Source organism: Leptonychotes weddellii, chromosome 11, assembly GCF_054177405.1.
Source record: "Leptonychotes weddellii isolate Sample4059 chromosome 11, ASM5417740v2, whole genome shotgun sequence".
Taxonomy (NCBI): Eukaryota; Metazoa; Chordata; class Mammalia; order Carnivora; family Phocidae; genus Leptonychotes; species Leptonychotes weddellii.
Window position 1 is genome coordinate 52,572,786 of NC_138379.1, and position 25,283 is coordinate 52,598,068.

The following is a 25,283-nucleotide window of genomic DNA, read 5'->3' on the forward strand; positions in this document are numbered from 1 at the left end:
ATTCTCCTTGCCCTCTTCCTCCTTAGCGACTTTAGCAACTTTAACCTGAGTCCTTTGAACGGAAACAGCTCTCCCATGTGTCTCATAACGAGGCAAGTTGGAGATTGATAATGGAACCAGGGCACCTGACAAAGGAAATGGGACCTGAAATCCATCTGGAGGAAGAAGCACCTTTTCTGATTTACACAAAGGTGTCAAATGGGGTAATGGTGCCCTAGTTTATTTCTTTTGCCAACTCTGTTGTACTAGTCAGGATACATATAGCTGCAAATCATGGAGCATATGACAAAGAATGTCTTAAATAATTAACACATTTATCTGGAGACAGATTGTTTCAGAGTTGGGAAGTGGCTCGATGATGCCATTAAAGATTTTTTTTTTTTTAAATCTTTCCACTGTGACATCCTTGAGCATTGAACGTTTATCCTCGGATAGTCATCTCATGGTAACAAAATTGCTGCTACAGCTCCAAGATCACATCTTCATACAATTGTATTGAACCCCCAGCTTTTTTTTTTTTTTCTTAGTAGAGCTTTTAGGAAAAGGTGTGAGCAAGTTTCATTCTTCTCCTCTGAATTCCATTCCCAAGACTCATAAATTAAAGCTGATCCAGGTCATTCTAATGTGAAAAGTACTTTCTTTCCTTTCAGTGTCCTATATTTGCTGTATTTTTCAGGGCAACTGAACAGTAAGGTGTGTGCCCCCTGGAGGGATGGACGAGCTGATCCCTCTGGTGGGAGGTCAGCCCCTCTAATGTCATTTCCTAATGGAAACCTTCCCTGACTTTCTTTAGACAGGTCAGTACACCTGGTCTGTGTTCTCAAACCATTGTGTGCTTTCACTTTGCGGCACTGTCATAATTTTAATTGATTAATTGGGCAACTATTGGTTTATATCTGTTTTCCCAGTAGAGTGTTAGCTCATAGTTACACTATTGACTATCTTACCCCCAGCAATTAGCATGGTGCCTAGAAATAATAGTAGGTGCTTACTAGATGCTAATTATTTATTGGATTAAAAATGACCATAATAGAGGAAGTACTAAGGTTAAATGTATGGTTTTTCTTTTGTAGGGAAGCCCTTCACCCGACCATCACTGAGGCCCTCTAAATGCTGGGCACTGCTTTGAACATGTCAATGAAGAATTAATGGTGAGAATATTTGTAAATCACCCAGTGCAGTCCCTGACATACTGCAGACATCATGTGCATGTTAGTGGCTTTGCTCCCCAAATTCTATCTCGATTAATTCTTTTATGTCAAGTATGAAAGTATAAATAAGAAATCATCATTAAAAGGCAAAATATAATACATAAATTCAGTGGAATAGATATATGCATCTTCATGTGCTAGGCACTTTAGCGAAGTACCTACCCCATGTCCAAGAAGCTGGCACTCATGGTTTTCAGTAAGATTCAAGTGGGAAATTTAAGCATGCAAATTCCTGTGCCCCACGCCTCTAGGAATTTTCATTCTATGCACCTTTGATGCATTTAAGAATGCTTCTCATCAAAATTTTATGCAATTATGCAGCTCAGAGTATTTCCCTCTTGTAATATTTCCTAGAAGGAAAAAAATAGCTGGAGGATCTTCTGGCAGAAGCCAAAATAAGCATGTTGATTAACCTCCCGGCCCCAGATATTAAGGAGCAAGGATGGGTTTCCTCTTAGGGCAGGGGTTGCAAAACTGGCTGATCAGTAGCATTACCTGAAAGGAATGTTTTAAAGACTTAGATTCCTAGTCCCCAGGAATTGGGTGTGGTGATTCTGATCAACTAGATCTGAGAAGTGCTGAATTATTAGTGATGAAGATTTCAAGTTCATACCAGCTTTTGTCTTCTCCAGGCTGGCTCTTACATCCGCCTATTCTGGTATGCCTACATGTAAGTTTAACCACTCATACAGTTCCTGAGCTGGAACCTCAGCCCTATCAGATCATGGGCTTGAATAAAACTTGGACTTTGGCTCAGCGGGCACAGGACTTTGCCCTCTCTTCTCTAGTACTCTTTATTCCTTCTAGAACTGCCTCTATCCTGAGACCCAATTCATTTGTTTCCTAGGTCCTTACAACTCCCATTCCCAGGGCTGGAATTTGCAAGATCATAAGCTGGTTAGAAATAGGGATCTGAGTTAACACCTGGAGATCAGCTTTAAGATTTGCTCTTACCCACTTGGCCTCAACTACTACCTGCCACTTAGACTGCTGCTGAAGTTATGGCTCCCCCTCCTTTTCCCACCTCAGTCCCCTCCTCTGATTAATCCTCCTCATATATAGACAATTTCCGCAGTCACATCTTCAGTAGGCACTGAGCATTCATTTGCCCAGTTGTCTCTGTGAGGCCTGGTTCTGTGCTCACGCAGCATGCCTTGCATGGTTACCAGCTACTGTTTTTGCTGAATATTAATAGGATTCATTCTATGTTCATTTTTAAGAAATTATTTTATCGTGTGTGTGTGTGTGTGTTTGGCAGGGAGGGGCTGAACTGTGAATTTCCAATCCCAACAATTATTCATAAAGCTAGCATCATTTGCATCTTAAATAGTCTCCAGGAATTCAAAGGAAGAGTGTACCATAGTCACAATGATAAACTCAATAATAATTAAAATTAAGGGCGCCTGGGTGGCTCAGTTGGTTGGGCGACTGCCTTCGGCTCAGGTCATGATCCCGGAGTCCTGGGATCGAGTCCCACATCGGCCTCCCGGCTCAGCGGGGAGCCTGCTTCTCCCTCAGACCCTCTCCCCTCTCATGCTGTTTCTCTCTCTCTTTCTCTCAAATAAATAAATAAATAAAATCTTTAAAAAAAATAATTAAAATTATTCCCAGGCTGTTAAGTAATGCAGACATATTAAAACATTTTTAGTTGAGCTTATTATGCTCTAATAAAGTGAAAGCATGACTAAAGGGCAATATTGGGTAGCAGCTGGTCCATTACCAACTCCACATTCTCTTTGGCTGTTTAGATACTGCCTAGGTGTTTGTATAGGCTTACAAAGAGTGGTTAAAAAAAGTACAACCACCTGAAGACTATCCACTAAAACAACTCCTGCCAAAAACAGAACAAATGAAAAGAAAATCAATATAGTTGATTTTTCAATTAGAAATTTTCATTCCTGATCCAAGATCTAATAAGTAATCCACTGAATTCTGCAAAGCTTTTTAATGTAAACTTTATTTTTCAATATCAAATATGCTCTACTGTGTACATATCTACCAACTCTGAGTTTTTATTTTCTTCTGTTCTTCCCCACCCTACCCTACCTTAGCTTATCCTGTCCTGTACCATCCTGTCATGCCCTATCCTGTCTTATTTTTTCCTGCAGTATCCTATCCTAGCATAGCCTATTTGATTCTCTTCCTGGTTACCTACTACTATGTGCCAGGAACTTCAGGCAATGAAGAGATGAACAGGTTCGAGACTTTGCTCTCAAACTTTTGGCTTCAGGATGAGGAAGAACTATGAGAAGTATACAAATTACTATGAAACAGGGCAAACCTGTGATGGGAGGGACCAGAGTGTCATGGGAAAGTCACGTGTGGCAAGAGAATGAGATTGGTGTGGGGTCAGGAGTAGTATGCCCTCAAACATTCCCATTGAATGCCTGGACACCTGATGCCACATCACAATGCTTCAGGCAGGGAATGGCCCCTGCTGGAAAGATCTTCAGACCACTAAAGGGATACCAGATCAAAGACAAAAACTCCAAAACAAAAGCAACAGGCCTATTTGTTCTGTAACTTATACAAATGGTAAAAATTCCCCCCAAACAGAAAATGAACACAACGAAACAAAAACTCAGAGCATCATCAGATGAAAGGCTTCACCTTTAGCAGATCCTAGCTGTCTGGGGTGCCTGCCTCTTCCTCTTGTCTTCTCAATTTCCCCATCTCTACACCAAATATTTTCCCCCATTCATATTATTGCTTATCTGGCTGAGCAATTCATTAACTTTATTATCTCTCACCCATTCTTGGAGGGATCATCTCTGAAACCTATAAAACACATGGGACCTAAATGCTTCTTTCTGCAGAAAAAAAAAAATAACAATAATAGCTACCATTTCAGGAGCGCCTCCCAAGGGCCAGTCATTATGCTTAACCCTTTCCATATGTTATTTCTAGTCCTTACAATAACAGGGTGAGATTGCGACTATCATTATCTCTAGATCAAAGTGAGGTTGAGAAGGAGTAAATGAATGGCACAGAACAACACTGCATACATAGTTGTTGAAAGAATGAATGCATGACTAAACTAATCAATGAATGGAGGGGCTGTCCAAGGTCTCTGCAGCAAGTGGTGGAGCATAATCTTGAACCATTAGACATGGAAGCCCTTGCACTTAACTACAATAATGTATAGGGGGTTGGGCTTGGGAAGATCAATGGATAGGGGATGGAGGGGAGGCAGCCATAGAAGGGGATGATGGCCGTGGAATTCCTGCTGCAAACAAGAACAAGAAAGCTGGACAGCTGGCCTGGATCTGGGAGAGGGCCCAGGAACTGCCAGCTAGAAAGGCCTGAGGGCTTCACTAAAACATTCCTTTAATAAACTGATGTCAGGTTGAAGTGACTCTTTTCATTCTTCTGTTTCCTACATTACACACCCCGTTCCTTCCTATCATCTCTCTGGCATGGTTTCCAGTGTCCTCTCTATCTTTGTCACTCTTCCTTGGCTGGATTCCATTTCTTGTAGGTTTCTCTAAAACATGCATATGTACTGTGATTCCAATTACTATTGATACTTCTTAGCCGGAGAATTTTGGGGAAAAAGTTTGAAAATACTTAATTTTCTTGTTTATTTTTATTTTAACTTTAAGGAAGAAAAAAAAATCTATAGACCTGCTTCAGAACATCATCCAAATAGGCAAAAATTCAACTCCATACTCACATCCTGCTAAAGATCACCATGGAGAAGATGACTACCCTGTGAAAGGTGTGAAGGTTTGCACTGGTCAGAGAACTGCAGGAAGGGAGCAAGGAAGCCTCCAAACACAGGGGTTGCCAGCAAAGTGCCCATAGTCCTTTTAAGTAAAAACTCTAAGAGAATCTGAATTTTCATTCAGCCCTCCAACATCAAGCAGAAATTCCCACACAAGTCATCTTTATTCCCCCCAACAATCTTTAGAGCACCTTGCACTATATCTATATATTTTTTCCTCCATCACAAATTCATTTGCATGTGTCAGCACTAATTTTCAAATGTGCCTTGAAGCAGTGAAAAATGAAACTTCAGATTGGTAGCAGCTTTCAAATGGCACTCACCCACAGCTGGCTCTCAACTTTTACTTGTTATTAAAAAGGGGGAAAGGCAAAATTGGTATTTTTTTATTGCTCTAATTAAGCCTTTAAAAGCTGCAACTGCAAAGAAGAAAGGGAGGGAGGAAGAAGGGAAAACAACAACAAAACAAAGCTTCTACTTTAGAAATAAAAGTGCCAACTTAATAAAACTCACAATGATGACAAGCTCCAGTGAAATTACTATCTTCTCAAACCTGTGGTCCCTCCTCGGTACTCCCGAAAGAAGTGGGTGTGATGCAGAAGAGAACTGTTTATGTTTTGAGAGAAAATAGGCCCTGAGGTGGAGATTAGTGTAGACTAGGAGGAAGGAAAAAAAAGAAAGTACCCTTTACAGAAGGTAAACCTCATCCTAGAACTTTTCTAGGAATCTTGACTACATTGCCTTGCTTAATCCTCACACCTAACTCCTGAAGCTGATTTGAAGTGAATACCCAAGGAATAAATGTAATAACTAAAATAGTGTTCTATGTATGAGGACCTGTTTTAAGGTTTTTATGTGATAAGCCTTATTTAATTCTCACAACCTTATGCATTTTGCACTATTTTTATCCTTTTTAAAAAAAAACAAACAGGTTTACTCATGAAAAGGTTAAGAAAAGGCTCAGCATCACATGGTTTGGTGGAGCAAAGCTTTGAACCTAAGCAATTTGATTCCAATGCCTACAGCTCTAACAACTCTTCTCAGTTGTTAATAGGGATGGGTCCCCTACTGAGAGAAGTACTCTTCAAGGCAGACAGTACTGGGAAAGGTGCTAGCTCTCCACTGAGGCTGAAACCAGAATGGGTAGTGACTTGAGAAGTACAGTGAAGATTTGGGGCTTTACTCTAAGGAGAAGCTACTGGAAGAGTTTTAAGCAGATGAGTAATAAGGTCAAGTTTTATTTTCTGGAAGATTAGTGACTTTGGAAGATAGTGGATTGAAGGGACGCAGGCAAAAATATAGGGAAACCAGTAGGGAGCTCGTTGAACAATCCAGGTGGGAGTTGATGGCAGCTTGAATAAAGGATGTAGTAGAAGAATGGAGGGAGGCAGAGGAATCCGAGAGAGATATAGTAAGAAAAATACTAGGGCTTTGTGGTACTGACTGGATATGTGTGTTTTTGAGGGGGTGGGGCTAGTGAGGAAAAGGCTGGGGCAAATATTAAAGATGCGATAAGAATATGAAGAGAAAAAAAAAAAGAAAAAGGTTTAATTTTCTTTGGAACTAGGATTTTGTAACTCTAAAGTATAGCATCCACATTCTTCTCCCCCCACTCATTTCCCTAAGATGGAGGCACAACACATTTCTATACATTCTATATAATGTCCTGTTTACTTTGAGAATATGGTACTATCAAAAGGAAGAGAATGTGCTTTAGCAGTTGAGATCATTTAGAGAACAGTAAGGTGGAACAGATGGGAGATGTGGAGTCAGTGAACTTCTGCAAATGGACAAATGTCATCTAAAGAAAACTTAAGTTAACCTCACTCTTAATGGAAAGGCTAAATGCCTTCCCCCTATTACCAGGAACAAGTAAACAAAGATGTTTACTATCAGCACTTCCATTCAACATTGTAATAGAAGTTCTAGCTTGTGCAATAAGGTAAGAAAAATAAATAAAAGGCATCCAGGTTGGAAAGTACAAAGTCACAGTGTCTTATTTGAAGAACACGTGGCCATCTATGTAGAATATCTGTTGTAACCTACAATAAAAGGTATTAAAACTAATAGATGAAATTAGTAAATGTTGAAGGATACAAGATGAATATAAAAACCAGTTGTATCTCTGTATATTAACAATGACGAATAAGAAATACAAATTACAAATATTTCATTTAAAATAGCATCAAAAATATAAAAAGGTTTAAGGATAAGTCTGAGAAAAAAACTGTAAGACCTATATACTAAAAACTATAACACACTGCAGAAATTGAAGAAGACCTAAATAAATAAAAAACAACACCATGTTCATGGATTGGATGACTCAATTGTTAAAATGTCAGTTCTTGCCAAATTGATCTACAGATGCAACATAATTCTAATCAAAATCTCAGCAGGACTTTTTGTAGAAATTGACAAGGCAATTATAAAATTATAAAATCCATGTGGAAATACATAATACCAATAATAGCCAAAACAACTTTGAAAAAGAAAATAAAAGAGATTTACTACTCAATTTCAAGACTAATTATAAGGAAACAGAAATTAGTACTGTTGAATGCAGTGTGGTATTGACATCAAGCTATACAAATAGATCAATGGAATGGTAGAGCATCAGAAATTGACTCACACTCACGTGGTCAATTGATTTTTGACGAAGATGCAAAGACAGCTAAGTAGAGGAAGGATAGCCTTTTCAAAAAATGATGCTGGAACTATTGCATAGACATATGAACACAAATGAACTTTATTCCATTCCTCACACTACACAAAAACAAATTCAAAAGAGATTAGAGATCTAAATGTAAGAGGTAAAACATAAAAATTCTAAAAAATAATTAGAGATAAGCATGTGGTTTATTATATTGAGATTACACTTCAAATAAGGAAAACCATTTTTTGACCTTGGTTTAGACAAAGAGTTCTTAAATCATCAAAAGCAAAATCATAAAAGAAAAGATGATCAAATGGACTTTATTAATATTAAGAACTCCTACTCTTCAATAAACACTATTAAGAGAATGACAAGAAAGGACAAAAGTAGAAAAAAAATTTACCATCACATATTTGGCAAAAAACTTGTATCCAGTATACATATTATGAGACTGACGTGCTGCCCACTGCGCCAAGAGGGCCGCTCCAGTATACATATTAAAAAAAAAAAAAACAAACAACTCTCAAAACTCAGTAATAAGTAAACAAACAAGCCAAATTTAAAAAGGGCGAAATATTTTAACATACTTTGCACAAAATAGGATATATGGGCAGCAAATGAACATAGGAATAAATGTTCAATGTCACTATTCATTAGAGAAATGCAAATTAAAATCATAAGGAGATACTGTTATACATGTTATAATGTCTAGAATTTTAATGACTGACCCTATATTATGCTAAGTGAAATAAATCAGAGAGAGAAAGACAAATACCATATGATTTCACTTATATGTGGAATCTAAAAAATAAAACAAATGAGTAAACAAAGAAAAAACAGAAAGAGACCCATTAATACAGGGAACAAAATGTTGGTTGCCAGAAGGGAGGGGATGAAGAATGAGTGAAATGGGTGAAGCGGAGTGAGAGGTCCAAGCATTCAGTTATGGAATGAGTAAGTCACAGGGATAAAGGGCACAGCACAGGGAATATAGTCAGTGGTATTGTAATAGCGCTGTATGGTGACAGATGGGAGTTACACTCACGGTGAGCACAGCATAATCTTTAGACTTGTCGAATCACTATGTTGTACACCGGTAAACTAAGGTAACATTGTGTGTCAACTACACCTCAGTAAAACAAGCAAAAATAGACGAAATAAATAAATACTTCCCCACCAAATGTGGATGATGGTGTGAATTCACTGGAACTCGTGATAATATAAAATGGTACAACAATTTAGAAAAGGGTTTGGTAGTTTCCCCCCAAATTAACTATACACCTACCCTATGAGCCAGCTATTCTACTCCAAGGTACTTACCCAGAGAAATAAAAGCATAAATCTATACAGAGAGTTGTACATGAATGTTCACAGCAGATTCATTTGTAATAGTCCCAAACTAAAGGCAACCAAAATATCCATCAGAGAGTGGGCAAATTATGGCATATCCACAATTAATGGAATAATACCATTAAAAGAAAATTTACCATTGCTACATGGACCAACATGGATGAATTTCAAAATTATGCTAAGTGAAAGAAATCAGACAAAGAGAATACAAACTAAATTACTTATTTCACTAATCTATAATGACTGAAAGCACAACAGTGGTTTCCTGAGATGGAGAACAGGGAGGGAGGAGCAGGAGGGAGGAATTAGAAAGGGGCAAAACAAAACTTTAGGAGTGTCAGATATGGACATTATATTGATTGTACTGGTGATTTCATGAGTGTTTATATATGTCAACACCTACCAAATTGTATACTTTAAATATGTGTAATTTATTATATTTTGATTATTTTTCAATAGAACTTTGTTTTAAAGCTTGTCTGTGCACAATTAGATTTTATTTTATATTCCGAGAGACATCGTTTTTAAGCGTGTACTCTGAATCTGCTTGGATAACCCAGAGCATTTTCAGACGTGATAGAAGCCACCTTCCCAGACACCCAGTGGATGTGGTCCAAGAGGGACAGGTTCTGTTGTGTGAGAAGATGCTAAGTAGAGTCCTTCTAAGGTCCATTTCTGGCCTCAAGGGACTAGGAAAATGTGTAGCCACAGCTGAGAGATGGAGCCAACTAGTGCAGTAGCAAGGTTTTGCCAGTTGTATTTCTCGTCTATTCAAGTGTCCCCAGTTAAAGTGATAATGGGACTAGTATTTGCCATCTCTTCTGTCTTTAAACCACTCCAGAATCACATTCTTCTACTTCACTTGCAAAGTGGAGGAGTTGCTTGCCCTGATCCTAATTATTGTTCAAAGGAAGACCATGAAACCTTTATGTCTGAATCTCTTCTTGGGATATGGCACTTGGCATATAACTGTATTATGATTTTTAATGCAATTTTTTGTTTAAAGTTTATATTTATGAGTTTAAAATTGTGACAATAATTGTATATCTAGTTCCTGCTGAGTTGTCTTCAATTGTTTAAACATACTATCTCATTTTATCCTTAAAACAGTGCTGTAGGTGGTGTTATTGGTGGTATTATTACTCCATATTACAGACAAGAAAAAAATAAGGATTAAAAGGTTATTTGCCTAAGGTAATACTGTGTTATTTTTGGAACAGGGATTTAAACCCAAACCAGGCTGACTACAAAGCCAATGATTCAATACATTTTTCTATTGTGTCTCATTTATTAACTTATTAACTTTGTCTTTTTCTACAAAATATTGAGACATCTTATCGTAAACATAATATAAACTAGTAAATCTCTTTCATTTGAAATTATACCCCAGAGGAAGTATATGTATGTTTCTTCTCATGGTTTGTGAGGGCTGGGGATGCTTCTTTTTTATTTTATTTTTTTTTAAATCATGCATGATTTACTTTTTGCTTTTTTGCCAAATTACCAATGTACTGCATCCATATTTTGTATTAAATTTATAAAACTTTTCCTTACAACCAGGTTATAAGTTATTGATTATTAGCCCATTTTTTTCTAGTACTTTTATTATGTCACTGTTTTCGATATGTAGCCCATTTGCATTTTTTTCTTGTGTGTGGTGTGAGAATTAGATCTATTTTCATCTTTGTTCAGATGGCCCTCAAGTTATCTGAATACCTTTTATCCCAAAGTCTATTCAGTAACTAGCCCTAACAGATGATAAAACATATTATAAAGTCTCTATAATTTAAAAAGTCTTTATAATTAAAACATGTGTTATTGTTACATGAATAGATGGATATAACAACCATATAGAACAGAAAGACCAGAAATAGACAAAACTATAAGAAAAATCTAATATATGATAAAGATGGTATCTCAAATCTTTTTTTTTAAGATTTTTATTTATTTATTTGACAGAGAGAGTGAAAGAGAGTGAGAGAGTCCAAGCCTGGGAGAAAGGCAGAGGGAGAGGGAGAAGCAGACTACCTGCTGAGCAGGAAGCCAGATACTGCGCTCGATCTGGGGTTCGATTCCAGGGGATCATGACCTTAGCAGAAGGCAGACGTTTAACCTACTGAGCCACCCAGGTGCCCCTACCCTCAAATCTTTTTAATCTTTTATCACTTGTTTCCGGTACATAGTAGATATACTAACATTTGGTGAAATGTACATTTTAAGATAACCCAAGCTTAGAGAACTTTCTTTCTTTTCTTTTCTTTTTCTTCCTTCCTTCCTTCCTTCCTTTCTTGAAAACTTTGCTTACTTAAAAAAAAAAAATAGAAGAAATTCTCCCATTTACAAACTTCCTAAGAAGAGATACTTTAGAAGTTAGAAGGAAGAAAGGTCACCACTTCAGCATTAGACAGGTAATAGGCCATTTCTATTTTGTTTGGCAGGAGATCTTGGAGGCACAAACTTGGTTATGGCACCAGAGTTCTGGAATATCAAGACAGGTCTACAGGCTGTCTCCAGGCAAGGCAAGAAACATACCCTGGGCTAGGTCAGTCTTTCAGCACTGAGTTAGCATTGGCAGCAATATCTGAGAGTATGAGGCCAGATAAAAATAGCCATAATAACTACATTTACTGATATCTCACTATGTTTCAGGCATCAGTGCTAAGAGCTTTATATGTGTTGCCTCATCTGCTCCTCTCAAGAGCTCGGCAGTGAACCTATAGGTACTATTATATCTGCATTTTACAGATGAAAAAATTGAGATACAAAAAGTTTAAGTAACTCGCCCAAGCTTAAACAGATGCAAGAAACAGCTGAGATTTCAGGCTGCATCCCTAGCTTCTCTGCTATAATGAAGTATTGGAGGAACTCCCTGTCATCCCTGGGCTACCTGGCGGTTATCTCTAGGCAGAGTTGTGAAACGGAACGAGCAAGCAGTCAGGAAACGGTTCAAGATGGTCACTACGATGTCGACTAACTAGGTCGGGCGTTGGGAGATGTCCTGGCAAACAAAATGGAAATGGCCTCGCACCTATCTAATGGGTTGTGCTGACATCACCAGCATATATTAGCCCCTTTGGGCACACACGACTGGGAGGAGACTGGTGGCGGGAGGTCCTTCCTCCTAATGATTCACATTGCCCTGTGTGAAGGGCAAATGCAGAATCAGACGCTGGAACAAGGGAAGCATGTGGCAGAGGTGGGGGGACTTTCAGAGTTAGGATTTTAGAAGGAACAGTAAGGGGGGACTGTGGCAAACCACACCTTCATCCAGCCTCCCACTGGGCCCCATGTTTTTCATTCTTTCTTCACTTATTTACAATTCAGCATTTATTTGTTGAGTGCCTACTATTTACCAAGCACTGTGATATTAGTGCTTATTGCATGGTAATGGTCTGATTTTCTTCTCTGGTCTCCCAGCTATCAGTAGTTTTTATTGAGCAGGGACTGTCCTTTTTAGCTTTTTACACTCAGGAGAGAACACAGTGTCAAGCATGTATTAGGTGAACAAAGAATGGCCTGGATTTCAATCTTGGATCTGTCACTTAATGACTGTGAAATCATGTACTTAACTTCTTTGGAACTAAGTTTCAAAATTTTCATCTGGAAAGCATGTAAATATCAGCGGAAATAGTGCCTGTAAAAGCACTTCATAAAATGTAAAGTGCCATAAAAATGTTACTCTTTGTTCTCTTTTGTGTCTTCTTCCTTCTTCCCTCCCTCTCTCCCTAGTTCTTCTTACCTACCCCTTTCTCTTCCTCATTGCTTTTCATACCCCCCTTTTTGCTTTCTTAAGTTAAATGGCTAAAGGCTGAGTCTCCCATGTGACTGGGTTGTATCAAACACCTCCCAAGCTCCTTTGTTTGCTCTTTTTTCTCAAACACTGGAAGGTGTGGCTTTTTTAGTCTCTCACCCTGGTTAGTGCAGATAATTGGGTCTGCACAGTGCATGAAAATGGAGGAGGTATAAGGTTTGATTAATTTCAGGGTTATTTATCCCTAACTAGTGGTACAGGAACAAAGAGCCCTCTGCATGGTCTGGCCTGGCTTGCTAGGTTCTGTCATGTGGAATTTGAGACCAGAGCTCCAGGTGACACTAAAGAGTTGCTTTGTCCTGTTTCACCTTCACACATCTATTCATTACAGGAACCTCAAGATAGTGAAGGATGGCTGGGCCAAGGCAGGATTTAGGTTTCCTGACCAAACCATGTTGTTGTGTTCAGAGAGTGCTATTCCTGAAAAGCCTCCCAAACACACTGCCCCAGAGGAGAAGGGAATGGGGAACCAGAGTATCCTATCTTCTGGGCTTAAGGCCCTGTGTCATCTTCAGCTTGCTTTCTTTGCCTTCCATTCAGGCCCTTAAGTCATGTCAATTCTACCTTTTTAATCCCTTTCATATCCCCAGCCCTAGTGTCATTGGCATGTTTTGCATGCTCATTGTTCTGCATGTGGATTACTAAAACCATTTCCTAACTGGACATTCTCAATCTATTCCCATGGTGCCCCTAAAGCACAATTCAAATTTTGTCTTCTCCCAACTTAAAAATTTCAGGGGCCTTGCATTATTCATTTCAGAACTCTTACGCTTGTGACCAACAGAACAAATGCAGCTTGATTTGTTGTTGTTGTTGTTGTTGGTAGCTTAACAGTCAGGCAAATGAACAAACAAGCAAACCTGCAATCAATATTCAAATACTGGGAGGTTGCTTATAAAGATCCATATTTCTAGATGGCAATCATCAGCTGAAAGTAAGTTTGGGCTTTTTGAGTGATTGATGTGCTCTTGAAGCACTGCAGTCCCCTCCCCATATAAGGGGCAGATGTGTACATTCACTGGCAAACTTTCCCCTGATATGGCTGAAACCTGTCAGTGAGACTAAAACCTCTCTTTTCAGAATGAAATCCAGACTTCTCAATCTAGTGTTGGAGGACTCGATAAATGTGCTAGGCTGAGTTATGTCCCTCAAATATGTCTTTGCCCTAATCCCCAGAAGCTATGAATTTCCTTACACAGAAAAAGGGGCTTTGTAGCTGTGCTGAAGTTAAGGATTTTGAGAAAGGGAGATGATCCTCTATCCCAGCGGGGCCCAATATCATCTGAGGGGCCTCATAAGAGCAAAGCAGGAGGAAAAGAGAAGAAGGGCAGTCTGGGGATAGAAGCTGAGACTGGACTGATGAGATCACAACCCCAAGGAATCCTGGAAGCCTCTAGAAGCTGAAAGAGGCAAGGAACAAATTCTTTCCTGGAGCTTCCAGGAGGAACTCGTCTGTACTTTGATTTTAGCCCTGCAAGACTCACTTGAGACTTCTGGCTTCCAGAGCTGTAGGAGAATAAATTTGCATTGTGTGAAGTCACTTAGTTTGTGGTCATCTGTTACAACAGCAATAGGAAACTAATTCTTTCCTTCAACTTGCTTTTCCAAATTTATCCCCCACCCACAAACAGATTTCTCACTCATCTTCCAAGATCATATCATTTCCTGGTTCTTGAATATCTGCTTGGACTGATCATTTCCCCATCTCTAGGAGTCCAAATTTTTCATGGCTTTCAAATGTCACTTCCTCTTGAAACTTGCTCCCTTCCACTCTGTTGGATTTGACTTCATATGAATTGAGTATTCCATCTTTGCTCTCTTCTACCATTTTATCAAATGCCTTTTATAAGGTGTCAGGCTCTGCCTTGATGCCTTACATTCATTATCTTACATAATACTTTCAAGGACAGGCCCTGCATGTATATGCTCATGTGTGGACACCTCAGCCTGCATGCCCAACTCATATCACATCATTTGAAAAATCCCTTTTCCTGACTGCCTTTCATAGTGAGAAGGTCCACATATCTGAGGTGCATCAACTTTGACTTTTGGTCAAAGAAGGTTTGAGGCTATGTGGGCAAAAAACTTTGAGGTTCTGTATACAAAGCATGGACTACAAGTTGGGCATGAGTTCTGGGTATACATGAACCTTTGGCCTCACAGAATCCTCACCCTTTGAAGAGGGGCACAGCCCCAGGAGGGCCAGAGCTGGACCCTCAAAAGTGCGTAGCCTGAAGCAGAGTCCTCTCTTCTCTGACTCTGTGGGCAATACTGATGTAAAAGTCTCATGTTTGGGGCACCTGGGTGGCTCAGTTGGTTAAGCATCCGACTCTTGGTTTTAGCTCAGGTCATGATCTCAGGGTGGAGCCCTGAGATGAAAACTCATGCTCAGTGTAGAGTCTGATTGGGATTCTTTCCCTGTTCCTCTCCCTCTGTCTCTGCCCCTCCCCCTGCTCTTACATGTGCTCACAGCCTACTCTCTCTCCCTCTGATAAATAAGTAAATAATAAATAAATAAATAAATAAATAAATAAATAAATAAATAAAAGCTTAAAAAAATACAAGTCTCACGTTTATGACTTACCTTCTTAACTGGTGTATAAGCTCCATGAGGGTAAAGACTAGAGGGTGTTTTCTTGTGTCTCTCCATAAGCCTGCTGGGGTCTGGCATGTGTGTTAAATTGGTACTGATTGAATCAGAATCAGAGGTGGGGTAGAAGGGACCCTGGATTTACTGACTACCTGTAGCATGCTTGTCACTAAGCTGAATGCTCTATACATGTTCCCTTACTTGATCCTCAAGACCTTTGAAGAAGATATTGAACCCAGATACAAAAAGTACATTTCAGGTAAAAAAAGAAATTTGGTCAAAGTCACATGACTAGTAAGTAGTAGAGTTGGGATTTGAGCTCGCATCTGTCCAACTCCACCTGCCATGTCTAACCATGACTGCACTAATTCATTTAACGGTGTTTTATTGAAGGCCCATGATGTGGTAGTTATTTCACTGATTACTGGAGATATGCTGGTGAGAAAACCAGTTACTACCCATGACCTCACGGAGTTTACATCTTATTGAGACAGTCATGGAAATAAATATTCACATTTCTGTGAGATGTTTTCTAATGGAAGAAGAAAATGGTACACAGTCCTTCCATGACATTGCCTCAAATTGCTAAAGATAGACCAGAAGATGGTGTAGCAAGCTGTGGAAAAGAGTGTTCTCCAAAGTAGGTAGGTCCCAGGACCTCCCAAACCATGTTACATTGGCCCACTTAGTCCCATTTACAGGACTGCCCAAGTTACAGAAACGTACTATTAGTCTACTTTCCTGAATAACCCTGAATTACACAATGTGCTTCTTACAGTTCTGAGTGAAATTGATCCTACTAGAAAACTTGCAAGTGTTTGGTAATGTGATAGAATTAGATATACTAACTTGCTGTGGCATTGAATTTTCTCTATTGTCAGTACAAGTATGAAAATTGTGTTCAGTGTGATATTTTGGAAGTATTTGGGAATAGCATTAACTACTTTAAATCCAATCTCAGGCAGGGTGACACCAGCTTTTGCACTGCATATTTTTTTTTTTAATTATATACAGAAGAGCAAAAATGTCAGGTAAGTTGTTCAAGGTCACACAGCAAATCAAGGACCAAGGTGGATGGTGAGGTGGAAACAAAAGGTTGCAAACTTCTGGCTACTAAATGTGTGTGTGTGTTACATTCTTCTTCACTCTTTCATTTACCATTTTACAAAGAAAGAAGAAACAGCTTTCAGGATCTGCATATGGTGTGAGGAGAGAGTTCAGCGCTGCTTTTAGTTGAAAGTTCTGAGGGCAAATCTTGCAGAGTAGGGTAACAGCTGCAGCACCTGTAACTGCCCCGTCAGGCTGTGTCGCCATAATAGACAGGCTTATTACTTTTTAATTAGGAGCTTCAGTGTTTTGTTAAACTGTAAATGTGTCAGGACCTGGGGATTTGGTTATACACTAAACTGTCTTCCATTAATCTTTGTGGAAGCCTTGGAGAGATTCAGGGTCAGTTGGCAAAAGGCATTTTGTTATTGTGTAATAACAAGAGCTTACATTTACTAAGCATTTACCATTTTCCAGGCATTAGGCTGAATACTATTTGGATTCATTATTCAACCAACCATATTCCTTGAACTCCTGCTAGGGTCTAGGGACTGTGTGAGGCATCTTGGTGGATGGATAACTAATGAATAAGACCCATCCAGACTCAGTCCTCTAGGACATTACAGAAACATAAAATATATGTGTATATAAATGAGATTGAAAATATTCTCTGATTAGAACCCTAAGGGAGAAACAGTGAGATATCACCCCCTACTCAGTCTCAGCTCTCCCCACGTTTCCCCCATTTGGGTGCAAGTCACCTCCATCCCTCCCTCCATCTATCTGTCCATCCATCCATCCATCCATCCATCCATCCATTCATCCACTTGCTCAGGGCACAAGTATGGATCATTCTTGATTTCTTCCTCTCCTCCCCTCTTGTATCAAACCATTACCAAGTGATGCTTATTTTATCTCCAAAGTATGCCTCAAAATCATCTACCCTCCTCTTACTGTCCCCTACCCCAGCTTAGGCTTCTTGCCTACACTCCCTCAATAACCTCCCAGCAGGTATCCCCAATACCATTTTCACTCCTTCTAATCCATTCTCCACACCCTAACCAGCATGATTTTGTTAAAACACAGATCATATTATGTCTCTCTTCTGCTCAGGAATCTTTAGTGACACATCATGGCATCCATTATTGGGCCCTATAAGCCCCTGGCTTACCTGTCACTCCTAATTATTATTCCTCAGCCCCACCAATCTTCTTTTGATTCCTTCCATGCACCTCAGGGCCTTCAAAGTGCTATTCCTTCTGCCTTGTCATTCCTCTGCCACCAGTTGCTACCAAAATGGCTGCTGAATGTCCTTCAGATCTCAGCTAGAATGTTCCTTCTCCAGCTGGCCAGCTCCCTGGCCCCCAAGTTAGAAGGGGATCTCTATTATTCCCCATCCTAGCATGTTGCTTCTCCCTTTCATAGCACCTACTATGTACTGTAATCATGCAGGTTGCCATGTAATATATTCCATGTTACATATTTCATGGCCATGTGTTATACCAGAACTCCACAGAGCCTCAGTGCCTAGAACAGAGCCTGAGTCGTACCTGACATTCCATTTGTTGGAATCCATTGCTGACATTCCCGCTACCACAGTATGAAGGAATAAAGAAATAGAAGGAATGCAGAGGAAAGAAAGACTGTGCTATAGAGACTAGGTGGGGAACTGAAGAGGGAGTGGAACTTTAAGTTTGATCCTAAAGGATCCAGTCAGACTAGAGGTGGAATGGGTCAGGAGATGAATGGGTAGGGTATTCCAAACAGAATATACGGACATCTCTTGAGTTTCAGTTTTGGCCCTATAACTAGCTGTGTGGTCCTGGTTGAATTACATAATCTCTCTCTGATTTCTTTTCTATAAAGTATTAATACAGAATATTTTTCCCTTTCTGGACTCTTGTGAGAGTCCAATGAGGTGCTGATTATGAAATATTTTTAAAGATTACCAAGTCATAACAGGACTTAAGAAACATTTTTAATATTTATATTTTCAGATTTAGATTGTTTACATTTCACCGGCAACTTTGTCTAATCATAGGTGCCTCTCAAATCCCAAAGATTCATTTGTTTCATTGTTTTTCCTGCCCTCCCCTGTGAAGCCATTGACTGGTGAGTGTCATGAAAGTATGTAGCCTGCCTCAATCAAATGGGCTCTATATTTTCTTCTCTGATGTGTGTTGCTAACCAGGCTCTTTGCACCTGGTTCCAGTCAAATTTTCCTTGCTTATTTTTTTTTTTTAATTTTTTAATTTTTATTTTTTATTTTTATTTTTTTTAATTTATTTTTATTTTTTTATTTTTTTATTTTTTTTTTAATTTTCTTTGTTTAATGATTATGTTTTGTAAAACCAAAATAACCAGGCACACATATAGAGGACTGTGAGTCTTGACCTTGCCCACTTAGAGCTGGTAGCCTTGTAGGGCTGAGGAACAAGCAAGAAAAGAACCTTGGCAAAAAAACTCTAGCTTTTCATTAGTTTCTGGACATCTGTGTTGGGGCAGTAGATGTGTGAGGTGGGTTTGGGGGTTCAGGGAAGCAAGCTAACATTTACTTATACACATGATATACTGGGACCTCCAACAGTGTTCTGGGCTGTGCATTTACTATCTCCATTATCATTAGTCTATTACAACCACTACTAAAAACAACATATTTTTAGCATCCTGTATGAAGCCAGACACTTTTCAAGTACTTTGGGTTATCTTACTTAGTCCTCAAAGAAAGTGATTCTTACATTCTAGTACTTCTCAGAAACACCCGAAGGGCTTGTTAAACTACAGATTACTGGGATCTATACCTAGAAGATTCTGGGGTCTGAGGTGGGGCCCAGTATTTTCATTTTTGACAAGTTTGGTAGGTCTGTGTGGAACCTATGTATCTGCATTTCTAACAAATTCCCAGGCAATGCTGATACTGCTGGGTCAGGGACCACACTTTTTGAGAACCACGTCTTAGAAGATCCGAGACTAGTGTCCAGATCTAGAACTCAGTCAAACTAGGAGTCAAACCTGAACTCCTCCAAATCCCAAACTCATGCTCTTTCCTGCAATATTATATTTGTTCACTTCAGCAAAGACTAGAATGTAAATCAAATCAGAGGAATGAAGGAAGGGAGGGAAAAAGGAGGAAATAAAGAAATGGAAGAGAGAATGAGGCAAGTAGGTGGAGAAAGGAGTCCAGTATGTTCAGTCATGAGGAGGTCTGGGAATGACCTTGTTGTACCTGCCTTGCCCCACCTTAGGACTCTGAAGCTATTGAACTCAAGACTGAAAGGCCATTGTTCTTTTGAAGTAATATATCACAAAAATGATTAATGATTACAAGGTGTCAAGAAAGCCTTTCTCATGAAAATAGTTTGTGAAAGAAAAAAATGAAATGTGAATGCAAAACTATATTTTTCTTTGAATCTAAATGTTGGTGGCTTCTCCAAGTATCATGGCCTTCCAACTCACTTCATTTCTCTATCAAATATTTTCTGGGAAAATATTGGTAGTGATAATGCCCACTGAACAAAGAGGTAGCAAAGATCACAAATGCAAACTGTGGTAAATCGGAAGATGCTTGGCTGCTGGGAATTCAAGTGATCCTCTGTTAAATTCCAATGCTGGTAAGAGTGATATTATCAACAGCATTTATGACTTGGACTTCATGTAAAGCTTTTAGTGCACTCACAGTAGGAAAAAGAGGCAAGTGGTGGTTGGGAAGAAAGAGACTGGGGCAAAAAAGGTTAGTAAAGACCCCGAGGTCCTAAAAGAAGAGGAGACGTGAGGAATTCTCACACTGTTAGTACCCTACTAATGCACCCACAGCCTTAGACCAATGACATTTATCCTTTATAAATGCCTGGAATGTAGAGTCCTGAAAGGCTGGGGCTTCTCTGTCAGCCTGCAAGTTTTCAAATTCCTTTCTTACCACTTTATAGCATTGTGACTTCCGGCAGATCATTTCACTCTCTAAATCTCAATTTCCTCTTTGTCAAATTGGAATAGTAAGAATATATGCAGCATAAGGTTTCTGTCAAAATTAAATATATTAATACACATAAAGGCTTGGCACAGTACAGAGAACTATCTCATCTGGATGCACAGTAGATGTTCAGTAAAAATACTGAGGAATAAATGAAAGAAGAATTCTCTCTCTCTCTCTCTCTCTCTCTATCAGATCCTAATTTTACTAGGAGATGACCCAGCCCAGTGTCTCCTGTAGCATGTCTCTGTCTTTCATTGGACTTAACAGGAGGTTGTTCTCTGTCTTTTTTGCCTCTGTATAAAGTTCTCACCCTCCTCCAGTGATCCAGGTTACCTGAGAACATGGAAGCCTCACTTCAATGGGTTCCCCTTGTGGTTGCAGATAAATGGCTAGTCCTGGCAAACTGGATGGGAATGGCAGGTAATGGTGACATTAAAGTATATGTGGAAAAAGCACTTGTGTGTTCTCATTTAAGGGAGTCAAAGAGGGAACCACTTGTTCTGGACTGAAATTATACAAGAAGGCATGGTGACCTCTGCTTTACATCAGGGAAAGAATATAAGCAGTTTCCTTGCACATGATTATTGGGAAAATAGCCTTGGAGGAAATTATTTATGGAGTGATTTTATGTAGGGCTGTAAGACAAATTATACTACCAGCAAGTGAGGTCAGAGGAGCAGGAAGGACTGATGGTAAAATGAGTGGCTTGTATAGGACAGGTTGTCTTAACTGTATATGAACCTTGAAACAGCCGATGGTACTTTTTAAAGTGCTAGGTTAAAAATGTGTCACTTTTCTTGAAACCCCTGGAGCTACACCTGGCATCCTACTTTGCATGTGTTTTATATTCATATATAGCAATTTTTGAAGTATAACAGTAAAAATAGCATAAGTAGACATTTTATTAGGAAGCAGGGACACCTGGAGACTTTTTAGTATTGTTGTGTATTATTGGTCTGTTCTGTGGGTTTCAGATCAAATGCCTAAGAGGGCTAGGCAGCGAGTGTTAGTGAGCCCAGCAGGACAAAAGCCAGGAGATAAGAGGGAATGGTGATCCCTGTCGCAAAATATATACATACACTCTGTATAGAAGGGGACCGCTCCTTCTCGGCGCTAGCCAATGGAGGTCCCAGAGTGGACAGATCTTTTGGCTTTTCTAAGAGACACTAGAAATCTAAAATTTTGTATGATGTGTGATGTTGCCCGATTGTTTAATACTGAATAAATTTCAAAATCAAATAAAACCCACCTTTGAATCTGGTCATCATTAAGTGATTTCTGTTTTACTCAGACACGGCACTACCTATGTTAGGATTCCCAAACCTATAGTCTTTGCCTATGACGCTGTACATTTAAGCCAGGCCAGTCTTTCCACACATGGAGCAGTCAGTACCTTGCCCATCAGCACTTGTAGAGGCTGCTCCAGCCAGCCTGGCTCTGTTTAGGGGAAGTCTTACGTGCACTGGTTTTAAGGTCAGACAGACCTGGGATTGAGGCCTGTCTCTACCACAGGACAGCTTCCACGCTCTTATCTGAACCAGTAACTAGTAACTAGTTAAAAGGTTACGGCAAGGATAAGCTGGAATTCTGTATGTAATGTGCTTAGCATAATTCTAAGCACAGTAAACACTCACTAAACATTAAGTATTATTATTATTTCTACTAAAACCAAGCAGCCCCACTAACTTTAGTCCCTCATTTGACCCTTGCCCCCTCCTTCATTTCTGCATTAACCCAACTCTTGACCACTCAGATTTGCCCCAGGATGCAAATCCTTCCGCTCAAAGGCAGTTCGGCTTCTCAAGTTCCCACCCCCAGCACTCTGTTAGGCATGAATTGCATCCTCCTTTCTCATTATTCTTAATGAGTGACCCTACGCACTAGTTAAATTAAGAAGTACAGAATAATAGACTATTTTATTCTTGGTGTCATTAGGGTATTTAACATACATTTGTTTCAAACTTCTTGCCTAGAATTCTTTCATCTAAGATCCCTTACAGAGTCATGCTTGCCTTGTTTGAATCCTCCCAGAACTGGGCCACTCACTACCTGGCAAGAAACATGTTCATTACAACATTCTTTGTGATGCTCAACCAAAATCCACCTTCCCACAGATTGTAACCATTATCTCCAATTTTCCATCTCTTTGGAGGAAAGTAAAATGTGGATAAAAGAAAGAGTATAGATGTCTTAAGTTCACTCTTCAAAATAGGCCATAATGAAAATCAACAAAAACGTTTACCTGAGTTACTGAGATGTTCTATTCCTGACTATGCAGGGTGAGGCAGATTATATGTGTATATGAAATGCATATGTGAATTTGAATCTAGTATGCATAAAAGAAACCTATTTTATACAATACAGAGAATAGCATCTACCAAGTTTTCTTTATCTCTTTTACAGAATAGCAACACAATTTGTTAATGTAAGGTAGTTGTTATTTAATAAAAGTATGAAGTACAAACTATATGTCTATATCTATATATCTCCTACTATTTGCCATCAAGTATAATGATATGGCTGAGTGCTCTTTTCAATAATATAGAAACCAATGTTTACTATATTCGTGAAGGATCATCTGGTTGGTGTTTATCCCAAGCTAAGCTTTAGGCTACTTGAATATAAAGGTTTGAATAAATCACTGTGAATTTGCATATATTGATATAAGCTTGGAGGATGGCATTCATGCTTATAAATTAAGCTTAATCAACATTTATTGAGCACCTTCTACATACCAGGTACTGTTTTTTTTTAAGCACTGGGAGTAAATTGGGAATAAAATCTAGTCCTTTTTCCCCAAGATTTATGGTGTAAAGACATCTAACCTGATAATTTCATGATAATATGTAAATGCCACATTGAAAGAAATTCACTGAGCACATGAGAGCAGAGAGAGAAAAATTCAGCAAAACCTCTTTGAATGAGATGATGGCTCATATGAGTCCTACAGGTTGAGTAGGAGTTAATAATGACACTCAAGGTTTACTGAGCATAAATCGTGTGCCAGGCAGTAATCTAAGTGCTCTTACATGTCTTGTCTCACGAAATGTCCATGTGAATGTTATGAAGTCGTTGTTACTATCCATTTTACAGATGAGAGCCTCACAGTACAGATGGTTAAATGGTTTCACTAGTGTCACTCAACTAGTGAATAGGCAAACCCAAATCTGAACTCCAGCAGTCTGACACTAGAATTTATAGTCCCCACGAGGCACCACCTTTATTTTTGGCAAATGAAGACATTTGGGAAGGTCATGCCTAGCGGAGGGCACAGCATGAGCAAAAACACAGTAAGTGGGAAGTATCAGCAGGTATCACTAGAACATAAAGCATAAAGCAGGAAGAGGCAGGAGATAATCTGGGGAGGTAAGGAGTAGAAGGATTTTGAGAAGGGGATCTTCCTCTGGCAATTTAGAAGATGAGTCTAAGAATGGCAAGACTTCAGCAAGGAGCCTATTACAAGGCCTGTGTAATGGTCCAGAGAGGAGATGTTGGAGAGATGAGAGAGGGAATTTTTTTTTTTTTTTTTTTTTTTTATTTATTTGAGAGAGAGAGAATGAGAGAGACAGAGCATGAGAGGGGGGAGGGCCAGAGGGAGAAGCAGACTCCCCGCCGAGCAGGGAGCCCGATGCGGGACTCGATCCCGGGACTCCAGGATCATGACCTGAGCTGAAGGCAGTCGCTTAACCAACTGAGCCACCCAGGTGCCCGAGAGAGGGAACTCTTAAAATGATTGGGTTGACTTTTCTGCCGGTTCAGTGGAATGACATCAAAGTCACATTTAATCTAACATTAGAAACGTAATATGACATTTCTGGCAAATGCGTGTTTGTGGAACAAATACCCTGTCCCACTGTTAGGCATTTTATATCAGCAAAAAGAAAAAATTATTTGTATAAGCTTTTATAAATTATTTTTTCCTCATAGGCCCATAAACTCTCTTACTGCAAATTCTGTAGCCACGGAATTTTAGGGGCCCTAACTCACTGATTAGGGAGGGAACAATGTGATGATGGGTTGAGGCATCTGCAGAAAGGAAGTGAGGCATTAGAGGATGGCTCATGAAAAATTGGACATATTCTCAAGAAAATATGATTAAATCTTGACTGGAGAAAGGAAACTGTAAGAGAGTCATCTAGGTTCAATGTGCCTGAGGTAGGTCATGGACCCTGGGGCACACCCTCATTCTCCTCAGCACACAGCTAGATTACCTTTTCCAGACTTCCTTGCAGTTAGTTGCAGCCATGTGACTGATTTGCAGCTAATGAAATGTGCCTAGAAGGATTTTTGCCACTTCTAGGTTTGGAGCAAAAAAAACCCCCTCATCCATTTTTTTTTTTTTTTTTGGTCCCTTTCCTGATGTTAGGCAAATGGGCATGGTGACCTTGGAAGCCACATGTTAAACAAAATGAAAAAGCCTGAGTCCCTGAATCACCACTTGGAGGAGCTTATCAATCAAGCATTCTTTGCATTTTACCTGTGGAAGAAATAAGCTATCATGTTAAGTACCCAAGATTTGGGGATTTCTATGAGAGCAGCTAGCACTGACTTTCAATTAGCAATAATCGTGCCTCGGATAAACCTCATTGGCTACGATACCGCCACTGCGCAAAGCTTGCTAGCACTGACTTAAAAAAAAAAAAAAAAATCAGTGCCTGTATTAGTTATGTGTGTGGAGGGATCTTGAAAGGTCAGAAGCCCATCATGAAAAATCATACCCTGAGCTAAGAAGACAATCAAGAAACTGAACTCAGAAAATGTAGATGTTAAGAGCCAGTGGGATCATTCTATTGTCTTTCAAGCTTGAGTAAAACATTCTTCAATGGCATTCAAGTCCCTTAGTCCACTGCTGTGGTTATTAGGCATTCTTCTTCTTTTTTATTTTTTTTAAAGATTTCTTTATTTATTTGACAGAGAGAGAGCG

The 25,283-nt window shown here is 39.3% G+C and overlaps 1 pseudogene; it reads right to left on the reverse strand.

The window, feature by feature from the left end:
- Positions 1–24,852: 24,852 nt before the first annotated feature.
- Positions 24,853–24,975, reverse strand: LOC115939580 (U4 spliceosomal RNA; annotated as a pseudogene).
- Positions 24,976–25,283: the final 308 nt, after the last annotated feature.